The sequence below is a fragment of the Thalassophryne amazonica genome, chromosome 5 (genome assembly GCF_902500255.1).
Source record: "Thalassophryne amazonica chromosome 5, fThaAma1.1, whole genome shotgun sequence".
NCBI lineage: Eukaryota > Metazoa > Chordata > Actinopteri > Batrachoidiformes > Batrachoididae > Thalassophryne > Thalassophryne amazonica.
In genome coordinates, this window is record NC_047107.1 from 119,046,343 (window position 1) to 119,056,553 (window position 10,211).

The 10,211-nt window shown below is 42.8% G+C and overlaps 1 long non-coding RNA gene across 1 annotated transcript in view; it reads left to right on the plus strand.

Moving 5' to 3' along the window:
- The window catches only part of LOC117509886, a 30,260-nt gene extending 21,344 nt beyond the window's left edge, over positions 1-8,916 (plus strand). Inside the window, exons 5-6 of the long non-coding RNA XR_004560580.1 lie at positions 5,820-5,829; positions 8,780-8,916. This is a non-coding gene — a long non-coding RNA (uncharacterized LOC117509886). The remainder of the gene's footprint in view (positions 1-5,819; positions 5,830-8,779) is intronic.
- The last annotated feature ends 1,295 nt before the right edge of the window (positions 8,917-10,211 follow it).

A 10,211-nucleotide genomic window follows, 5' to 3' on the forward strand; every position in this document is an offset into this window, starting at 1 on the left:
CCTTGAAATGGGTGTTTCAACATGACAGTGACCCCAAGCACACTAGTAAACCAGCAAAATCTTGGTTCCAAACCAACAAAATTAATGCCTCACAGATGTGAAGAAATCATGAAAAACTGTGGTTATACAACTAAATACTAGTTTAGTGATTCACAGGATTGCTAAAAAAGCAGTTTGAACATAATACTTTTGAGTTGGTAGCATCAACAGCAGATGCCACTATTATTGTGAACACCCCCTTTTCTACTTTTTTTTTACTAATAGCCCAATTGCATAGCCTTAAGAGTGTGCATATCATGAATGCTTGGTCTTGTTGGATTTGTGAGAATCTACTGAATCTACTGGTACCTTATTTCCCATGTAACAATAAGAAATATACTCAAAACCTGGATTAATCTTTTTAGTCACATAGCACTACTATTATTCTGAACACTACTGTAAATAAGAAAATAAGTTCTCTCCCATGGGGTTGCAACGAGAATACGTAAGTCGTATATAGGTCCTGAAGCCCGTTGGTGATGGTACGCTGGTGATGGTATGTATCTGTACCATTACGTGGATGACAGTCTGCAACTCCCCCTGGGAATTACTTCCCCAGCCAAAGCCGGTGTCACCGACCAAACGGTACTCCCTAAAAATCGCCCCACCCCCCGCCTTCGCTGCGCATGCAGAGAGTCAGCAGCAAAATTCAAAATAAATTCAGCATTATTTAAAATCAATTCAAATCAATTTTATTTATATAGCGCCAAATTACAACAAACAGTTGCCCCAAGGTGCTTTATATTGTAAGGCAAGGCCATACAATAATTACGGAAAAACCCCAATGGTCAAAACGACCCCCTGTGAGCAAGCACTTGGCAACAGTGGGAAGGAAAAACTCCCTTTTAACAGGAAGAAACCTCCAGCAGAACCAGACTCAGGGAGGGGCAGTCTTCTGCTGGGACTGGTTGGGGCTGAGGGAGAGAACCAGGAAAAAGACATGCTGTGGAGGGGAGCAGAGATCAATCACTAATGATTAAATGCAGAGTGGTGCAAACAGAGCAAAAAGAGAAATAAACACTCAGTGCATCATGGGAACCCCCCAGCAGTCTAAGTCTATACCAGCATAACTAAGGGATGGTTCAGGGTCACCTGATCCAGCCCTAACTATAAGCTTTAGCAAAAAGGAACGTTTTATGCTTAATCTTAAAAGTAGAGAGGGTGTCTGTCTCTCTGATCTGAATTGGGAGCTGGTTCCACAGGAGAGGAGCCTGAAAGCTGAAGGCTCTGCCTCCCATTCTACTCTTACAAACCCTAGGAACTACAAGTAAGCCTGCAGTCTGAGAACATAGCGCTCTATTGGGGTGATATGGTACTACGAGGTCCCTAAGATAAGATGGGACCTGATTATTCAAAACCTTATAAGTAAGAAGAAGAATTTTAAATTCTTTTCTAGAATTAACAGGAAGCCAATGAAGAGAGGCCAATATGGGTGAGATATGCTCTCTCCTTCTAGTCCCCGTTAGTACTCTAGCTGCAGCATTTTGAATTAACTGAAGGCTTTTCAGGGAACTTTTAGGACAACCTGATAATAATGAATTACAATAGTCCAGCCTAGAGGAAATAAATGCATGAATTAGTTTTTCAGCATCACTCTGAGACCTTTCTAATTTTAGAGATATTGCGCAAATGCAAAAAAGCAGTCCTACATATATGTTTAATATTAATGAACGGACAATGGAGGAAGTCAAATAACAACACTTTACTGTTGTGAATAAGCACAACAAACACAGCAGATTACAATAGTAGACAAAGAAGTCAATTCACAAAATGTGTCACGTGGGCAGGCTCGAAGATAAGAGACGTCTGTCCAAAGCAGAACCGGAACCACACGATTTCCTCTGCCACCGAGCCCCGGGAATACTGGAGCCGCCAAGTCCCGAACTCCCAGGTGGGCACTGCCTCCGCTTGTCGGATCTGGTACTGCTGGCGAGGAACAAAAACAGTTAAATGTGGGTGCGTTTGCACCCAGCAACACGTATGGTGGGAAAACCACCTCCACCTCTCGTCAGAAGAAATGTCTGCTATCCAACGCACAAAGTAACAAAGTATTAATGTCAGGAAGACAACGGCTGAGTACTTTACCTCCTTGGTAGAGCGATATCTCGGCAAAGAGGTGGAGATGTCGTCTTGCTGATATACCACTGAAGATCAGATGATTGGTGACAGCTGTCGTAGGTGATAAGTGACAGCTGTCACCCCGGCTGCTCCTGTGAGGCGGCAGCGCCCTCTGGTGCCTGGAGCCCGCACTCCAGCCAGGGCGCCCTCTGGTGGTGGTGGGCCAGCAGTACCTCCTCTTCACCGGCCCACACAACAATTTCCTCTCCAACTTACAGGTTATCTGCTTCAAGCTGCGAGTTTGTGAGTTATACCACGGAGTCAGGCACTTCTGATTTAAAGCTCTCTTTTTCAGAGGAGCTACAGAAGCCAAAGTTGTCTTCAATGAGGATGTAAAACTATTGATGAGATACTCTATCTCACTTACAGAGTTTAGGTAGCTACTCTGCACTGTGTTGGTATATGGCATTAGAGAACATAAAGAAGGAATCATATCCTTAAACCTAGTTACAGCGCTTTCTGAAAGACTTCTAGTGTAATGAAACTTATTCCCCACTGCTGGGTAGTCCATCAGAGTAAATGTCAATGTTATTAAGAAATGATCAGACAGAAGGGAGTTTTCAGGGAATACTGTTAAGTCTTCAATTTCCATACCATTAAAGTGGTGGGTGGACTCATTTACATTTTGAGCAAAGCCAATTGAGTCTAATAATAGATTAAATGCAGTGTTGAGGCTGTCATTCTCAGCATCTGTGTGGATGTTAAAATCGCCCACTATAATTATCTTATCTGAGCTAAGCACTAAGTCAGACAAAAGGTCTGAAAATTCACAGAGAAACTCACAGTAACGACCAGGTGGACGATAGATAATAACAAATAAAACTGGTTTTTGGGACTTCCAATTTGGATAGACAAGACTAAGAGTCAAGCTTTCAAATGAATTAAAGCTCTGTCTGTCTTTCATCATAAAAGATGGAGGAAGCGATCAGATTGCCACAGCAGCATGTCTGAGACTGACTCTCTGAGTCTGACTCTCTCCACCCATAGCAATCAAAGGGAATAATGTGATTATTAACCATCAGATGACAAGGTAAAACCTCTTAAATCATTGTAGTCAGTTTTAAGTAGAAACAAGGCGATAATCGGTGGATCGTTGCTGATGCTCTGATATGACGCATGCGCAGTGAAAGCAGGGGGCCATTCGGTCTGTGACACCAGTACCCATTTCCAGCTGGGTGGACTGATACAATGTAGATTAAGTGTCTTGTTCAAGGACACAGACAGTTAGCATGATCGGAGTTCGAAAACAGGCCTACATGCTGGCAGACTAACTCCTTATCCACTCAGCTACCCACTCTCCTGGGATCACCACAGCAGATCAGATATTGATTTGGCGTGTTTCACAGCGGATGCCCTTCCTGATGCAACTCCACATACATGGAGAATGGGCAGAAGTCATTTTCAAACAGAAATCTTCCTCTCTGGGAACAAGCTCACTAGTTGCTTGGCCACCAAACTGCCCAAAGTGACATCTATCACAGGGTTTTAAAAAAAAAGCCTTTGAATGTTCTGGCTCCACCCCTTTATATGTCTAAGTGTCCACATAGTGTTATTTTGGACATTTTATCACTATAGTATGTGGCCAAAGATGGTAATGTTCAGTTTATTTGTACAGTACTAAACCACAATATAAGTCAATTCAAGGCTCTTCACAAGAGTAAAGGTCTCGCCTGACCCACCAAAAAGCAGGAGCAGCGAGCCAAAGGCTTCAGATCTTTCTTAAGACTGTTGTTGCACAACCCGTCATTGTCAGGTCAGAAATCTATGTGTCAAAACTGTTTTTCTCAGCCTGCCTCTGAGGGTGGAGCAACATGGCTTGTTATTGTAGAAAAGACACGTGAGAATACTGATGCACAAATTTGACATTTTCATCATCATTATGAATCATTTTTCATTGTTAATAATTTACATGTCATGTCCACTTGTAAATAAAAGTTAAACACAGGCCTGAATGATGATCTGAGCTGGAAATGTCCGAGTTTTGTCTGACACACTTTTTTATATCAAAGTTTGACTTTCTTGAAGTACAACATCTTAATCATCTCTGAAACACGGAGTGTGGAAGGAGGTTTTATAACAAAAACAAACAGTTCCTCAAAGAAATAAAGATGTCTGTTTTGTTGATTTCTAGATTATGGTTGTTGACATCCAGATGTTTTTGAAACAATGCCTTCCCGAAACAACAGCTGGATCTGCTTAACGGGCAGTAAAGATTACTCATCCAAGTTTGGATGGGTCGAAATGTTTTCTCTCACTCCGCTGAATTTGCTGAGGTTGTGTATACTCATCGTGTTTTAGCCACTATACTTCTATTTTACCTCATATCAGTGGAAACACACGTCTATAGGATGCATTCTTTCATGCAGCTCTTTCACCTCCTCTAGAACCAAGTCCTTGGACTATATACACGTTTAGTCCTGCCTAACCAGTAGAATCACAGATATTTATTTATCAGACATGACGTGAAACCATGCAGCTCCATAATCATCTCCAAATGAAAGTTTGAGATTTTCTTAAATTTTTCTGCCTTGTCTTGATCAAACTCGGCCACCGGTGAAGTTGGCCCTCAAGCCCTTGTCCTTAATCTCATGCAACATGAGGCCAACGCTTTCCCGTGGTGGCAGATATGCTCTGGGAACATGAGCAGCAAAAGGCAGTGAGAAACCAAAATTGATGGAGACTTGGCGGTCGGTTGGCAATGAGGGCGAAGCGCACGACTGAAAATGGCAGCTGTCAAGAGATGTCACGCTGAGAGGGCGCAGGCTCAGTCTGACCCCCTCTCCTCCACTCTGTCTGAGGACTTTGTCACATGAGTTAGATATTCATGGTTGTCAGAGTAAATGTGGAGCGGCAAGCTTGTCAAGTTGAGTGAGGAGGCACGTACGTACATGGGACTGCTTAGGTAAATTTCCTGCAGGATTTCTTCATTCACTCAGCGGTGGCTGCAGGAACCCATCAGACATCTCATCAAGATCCCAGCAGGAATGTCACTCAGGAACAAAGAAATGAAAGTACAATAACCGTTTAGTCATTGTACCAAACCTCAGTGGAGTCAACGCTTGAACACAGTTAAGCCCAAAACACCTTTTCTTGTTTTCATAATATATAAATAACTTAAAAATAAGAAATAAATGTGGTAGATCCATGAATAAAGATCAGAATTGGAAAGTAAAACATCTGCTCAATGTGTGTTTGTACCTCAAACCAAAAAATAAAGGACATACTGAAAGTATGCCCCCACCCCACCTCAAATACACATTGGCAACAGTTGAAAGAAATTTTTTTGATAATAGGAAGAAACCTCAAGCAGACCGGTGTCAGTGGGGTGACCATCTGCTCTGGTTTGCTACCAATAACAAAGCACAACAAAGAATTTGTCAACCATGCAGGGACCCCCCCCAAACCAAACCACTTCTTGAGGTTTATACACAAAACCATGTATGCAACTTTGATTTAAAGGAGAACTCCCACATTTTTCAACATGGGCTATATTTTTTATGCTTTGGGGGTCATCTTTTCACTCTGGACATAAATTAATGCAAACACCTTTGCAAGCTAACTGGCTAATTAATGTTCTTTTTAAGTGTCAATGAGAAAGACACCAATTCATGTCAAAAATGTCATTAGATGTGTCTGGTAGCACAGGCAGTTTCCCTGTGGAGGTCAATGCGAGTATGTTTACTTCAGTAAATACAAATAAACTTCTTAAGATAAGTGATCACACCTTATCGTGTAAGACCCATCCCAGTGTTTGTATTCTTAATCAATACCATGTTGATTCAATTCATTTTTGTCCCAAGTGAATTAGATTAGATTATAGACCTTTATTAATCCCTTGGGAAGACTCCATCAGGGAAATTGTATCAGGTGTGATGGACAGGAATGGCTGGACACAAATGCATGACTCAACCACAAAGCTCTGCAGTTAAAACGGTTTCCCGAGGTACTTAGCTGAGGTTGGTACACGGTAAGGCAGTCCAAGAGAAACAAGAGTACAAAAATCATCAGACAAGGGCGTGGTCAAATAAACAGGCAGGTGATCAAAAATACAATGAGGCTGACAGAACGAGGAAACACAGAAACAGAGCTGGAGAGAAGGCACAAGGTACATCAATCTGGCGAGAGAAAAATGCAACCAGTGGAGCTTATATACACCCAGGTGATGAGCTACAGATTAGGAACAGATGTGTGGAAAGCACCAGAACAAGGGTGTGGCCAAACAGAGCAAAATGTCCACCACCAAGCACCAAGAGACAAACAAGAGAGATAGGAACGGAGAAAGACCAAGCAAGAAAGAGACCAACAAGAGAATTAACACACAGAGAAAACAATCAAGTAAAATAACTAAATAAAACAAACACAAGCAAAACCTAACCCTGACAAATTGAGATTCTAGCAGCATTGTATTGCAGCACACAGAGTGAGAAGCACACAACGTATCGAAAGTAAAAAAAATAAAACAAAAAAAACAACTTTGCAAATATAAATACCAGAAATACTGGCCACTACTGGCTTACTAGCTACTACTGTTCGTCTGCTTCCTGTCCTCTGTCTTCCTGTTACTCCTCCATCCCTGTCAAAATATGCAAAAATAGAGTTCCCCTTTAGAAGCTAGTAGAGCGATTAGCTTGGACAGCAGGTACATCACTCTATTCCCTCCAAATTAAGACCATCTTTTGATGAAATCCAGTAAACAGAATTAACAGAAATCATTTCAAGCCGCTGATGAAAGTAGATGAAGATTTGGGGGTCTTCAGGGGTTGTCTTCTCAGCATCATGATGTTTGATCTAGACTGTTTCAATCTTAACCAGAGGGGTAGACAGACCCATCAACCCAGTGCTCTGTGCACTCGTCAGAGTACCTACACCCCCCCCCCCCACCACCACCACCACCACCACCACCGCACAGGGTCACACTGTGCCCAAACAAGACAAAAACAAGGTGCCAACAAGTTTTCTGCTAACACCAGAAAAGTGCAAAGACTCTCATGACAGGCTGGAAAATACATCGTCAACATGAACTGAGAACATTTGTTCTTCATGGCCTTGCTGGGAGCGCCTGAGGCGGTCTGAGGCCGTCTGAGCCAGGCTGGTGGAACGTGGTGAAGGAAGAGCATTGTGGGTTACACAGAAAGTGACGAGGTTGGATGGATTCTTTTCCGCCAACTTAAGCGACATCAAGGCTCACTGGCCTTCCTTCTTCTTTAGAAAGTGTTTTCCCCCCAGAGGGACATGGCACCGCGGAACAATCATTAAACTGTAAAGGAGTGGCCTCAACCAATCAGCCGCTGTCAGTGTTCAGCAGCCTCGCAGCCTGACACATGAAGTAACAGCTACTCCAAAGCCTCGTCCATTTAAGTTCCACATCAGCAGCTCAGATCTTGTTTGTTCTCTTTGTCTTTTTTGGTTTTACTCACCATTCGTCCATCTCTTCTGTCGTCATTCAACGCTTGGATGAATAAATGTCTGGTGGAAGATTAACCCTTAAAATTCACTCCACCACATCCAACAGTTGCGTGTGAGCAGAAAAAGAATCATCAGATTAATTGTCTGAAACTTTCGACGTATGACCGAGGCCGTCTCTGCTGTCGTCTGAAACCGGTCTTGACGTTTGTGCCTGGGGTCTGTTTCGCTGAGCAGGTGCAGAGATTTCAGGCGTTCAGTGTTGATTTTCACGCATCAACTCTGTTTTGGAATAAAATTAGGAGAACCTGCCAAAGAGAGGACTGCGTGGGTTTCTATCAGAGGCATCCATCGGTGTTGTTGTCATTGCAGGGGGCCAGAGGTAATGATTGGAGGAATAAAGTCACAGATGCAAGTGGCAGAAATGAGATTCATCCGCCGGGTATCTGTGCTTAAACACCGGGACAGGGTGAGAAGATCGACGATCTGGGAAGGACTGAGTAGAGTTGCTGCTTCTTCACATCAAAAGAAGCCAGCTGAGGTGGATCGGGTATCTGTTAAGGATGCCGCCTGGTCATCTCTCTAGGGAGGACTTTCAGGCACGTCCAACTGGGAGGCGGACACAGGAAAGACCTATTCTGGTGTGATTATATTTCCCAGCTGGCTTGGGAACACCTCATGATCCTCCAGGAAGACTTAGAGGACTTGGCCGAGGACGAGGAAGTGAATGAAAATCAACAGGGAGATGAGAAAGTTTTCCTGTTTGGTCACTATTACGTCCGCCAAGACATAATAAAATCATCTGCGTTTATTTATTTGTCTGTCTGTTAGCAGGTTTACATCAAAACTACTGCACGGATTTTGACAAAATTTTCACCACAATTTTGGAGGTGACTCGGATCCGGATTCTGGATCATGATTTCACTTTATAGAGGCTTTGAAGGATTATGTCAAAACTACTTCACGGACTCTCACCAAATTTGCACCACAGATAGATATTAGGGAGCACAGTCTTGTTTGAGGGCGGGCGCTAAAGGGGTTAAATATGATGCATACGACAACATTTTTCTGCTTCTAGGGACAAAAGCTTTTTCTCTGAGTGTTTGGGCAAGTTACACTCAAACAAAGTGAAAATGCAAAGAAAAAGTGACGATGTGGTGGGAAAGTGGACATGTGTTGCGGTTTGTTTATGACCTGGAGCACAAACATGTCGAGACAGTTTTGCAGGTGAGAGAATATAGCTACTCTGGTTAGCTGTGTAGGTTAACACTTACCGACACGACATCTCCCATTTGTCTTGTCTTCCTTTCTCCACTGGGAACTGAAAAAAATGCACTTTTTGCGACTGCTTTGGTGACTGCAGGTGAAAAAAACAGTACACCATTTATCCATGTGAAGTTATGCTGTGTACATATTGTGAAACGGGAGCGGCTGTCCCCGTAAGTGGTCAAATCCTGCAATGTCACACAGGGTTCAAACGAGACTGCACTGCCCTATTAGTTACCTTAAAACTAAACTTTTTGTAATGTTGTACTTTTCTTTCTGGTTTATGAGCTGCTCAGTGGTAAAGTGAGATACTGCATTTCTCAAAATACACGTAGTTGATATAATGGTACTGTAATACTGCGAATATTATGAGCTTTAAATATGTCATTTCTTATGGATTCCACTTTCTTTGACATTGAAAATTCAACACTTCCTGTGAAATTTAGGTGTTCTTCTATGTGTTTGTTGAAATTAACTGGCTAATATCTCCACATATCACGTGAGAATGTTTACCCAGGTTACCTCTTAGTGGGTCATCTACTAATGTAAGCAACAGACAGCAGCGCGTACTCAAGGTTCTTAAATTAGAGCAATGCCTCCACCTGGTGGACATTTACCAGGTGGAGGTGCAGGAATAATAGATTTTCACCAAGAGGTCCAGTATATAAAATAAAAAAAGAGAGAGAACATACTGGATATTACATTAAAAGTAAACTAACAACTTTGTCCTTGTTGCTGCATCAAGTGATTTTTTTTTAAATCTTTTGACATATGGTGGCAGTGTGTGTTTGATGTTCTCACAGCCAGCAGAGGTGGAATTTTCTTTCCTTCCGTTGAGAACAGTGGAGCATCCAGTTTACCGTATGTAATCGCCCACATGTGAATGCAGCGTTTGTGTTCCACCCTGCATGAGACATTGGCTTAGTGTGTGATGGGAGCAGCTGATTCCTTGTACCTGGATCGGGCCCCGCAGTAACAGTCAGTGTGTCAATCAGCAGTCAGACCTTACGAAATGTCCTTAAGCAAGACTCTGAACTCCCAAGTTACGCACTCCTGTAGTAGCAACCCCTCAAAAAAATAAAAAAGTGTTGAATGTAGGAAGGTGGTGAAATCCACTGACTCTTCCTGCAATGAAGATGCCTCAGGACGCCGGTCTGATCTGATCTTTGCACAGGTGGCCCAGGAGATATTTCATCAGAGCAAAAAAAAAAAAGAAAAAAGAAAAAAAAAAGTGATGCTGACAGTCGTTCTGACGCTGTGGACAGGAAGGTGAGCAAACACTCAGCAGCAGCAGGCGCCTTTTGATGGACAAAGCTGTCAGCGCACAGACTTCATGTCAGTCAAGGAAATAAACTAGGGGGTGCAACGGGACAAAACACTGAGAT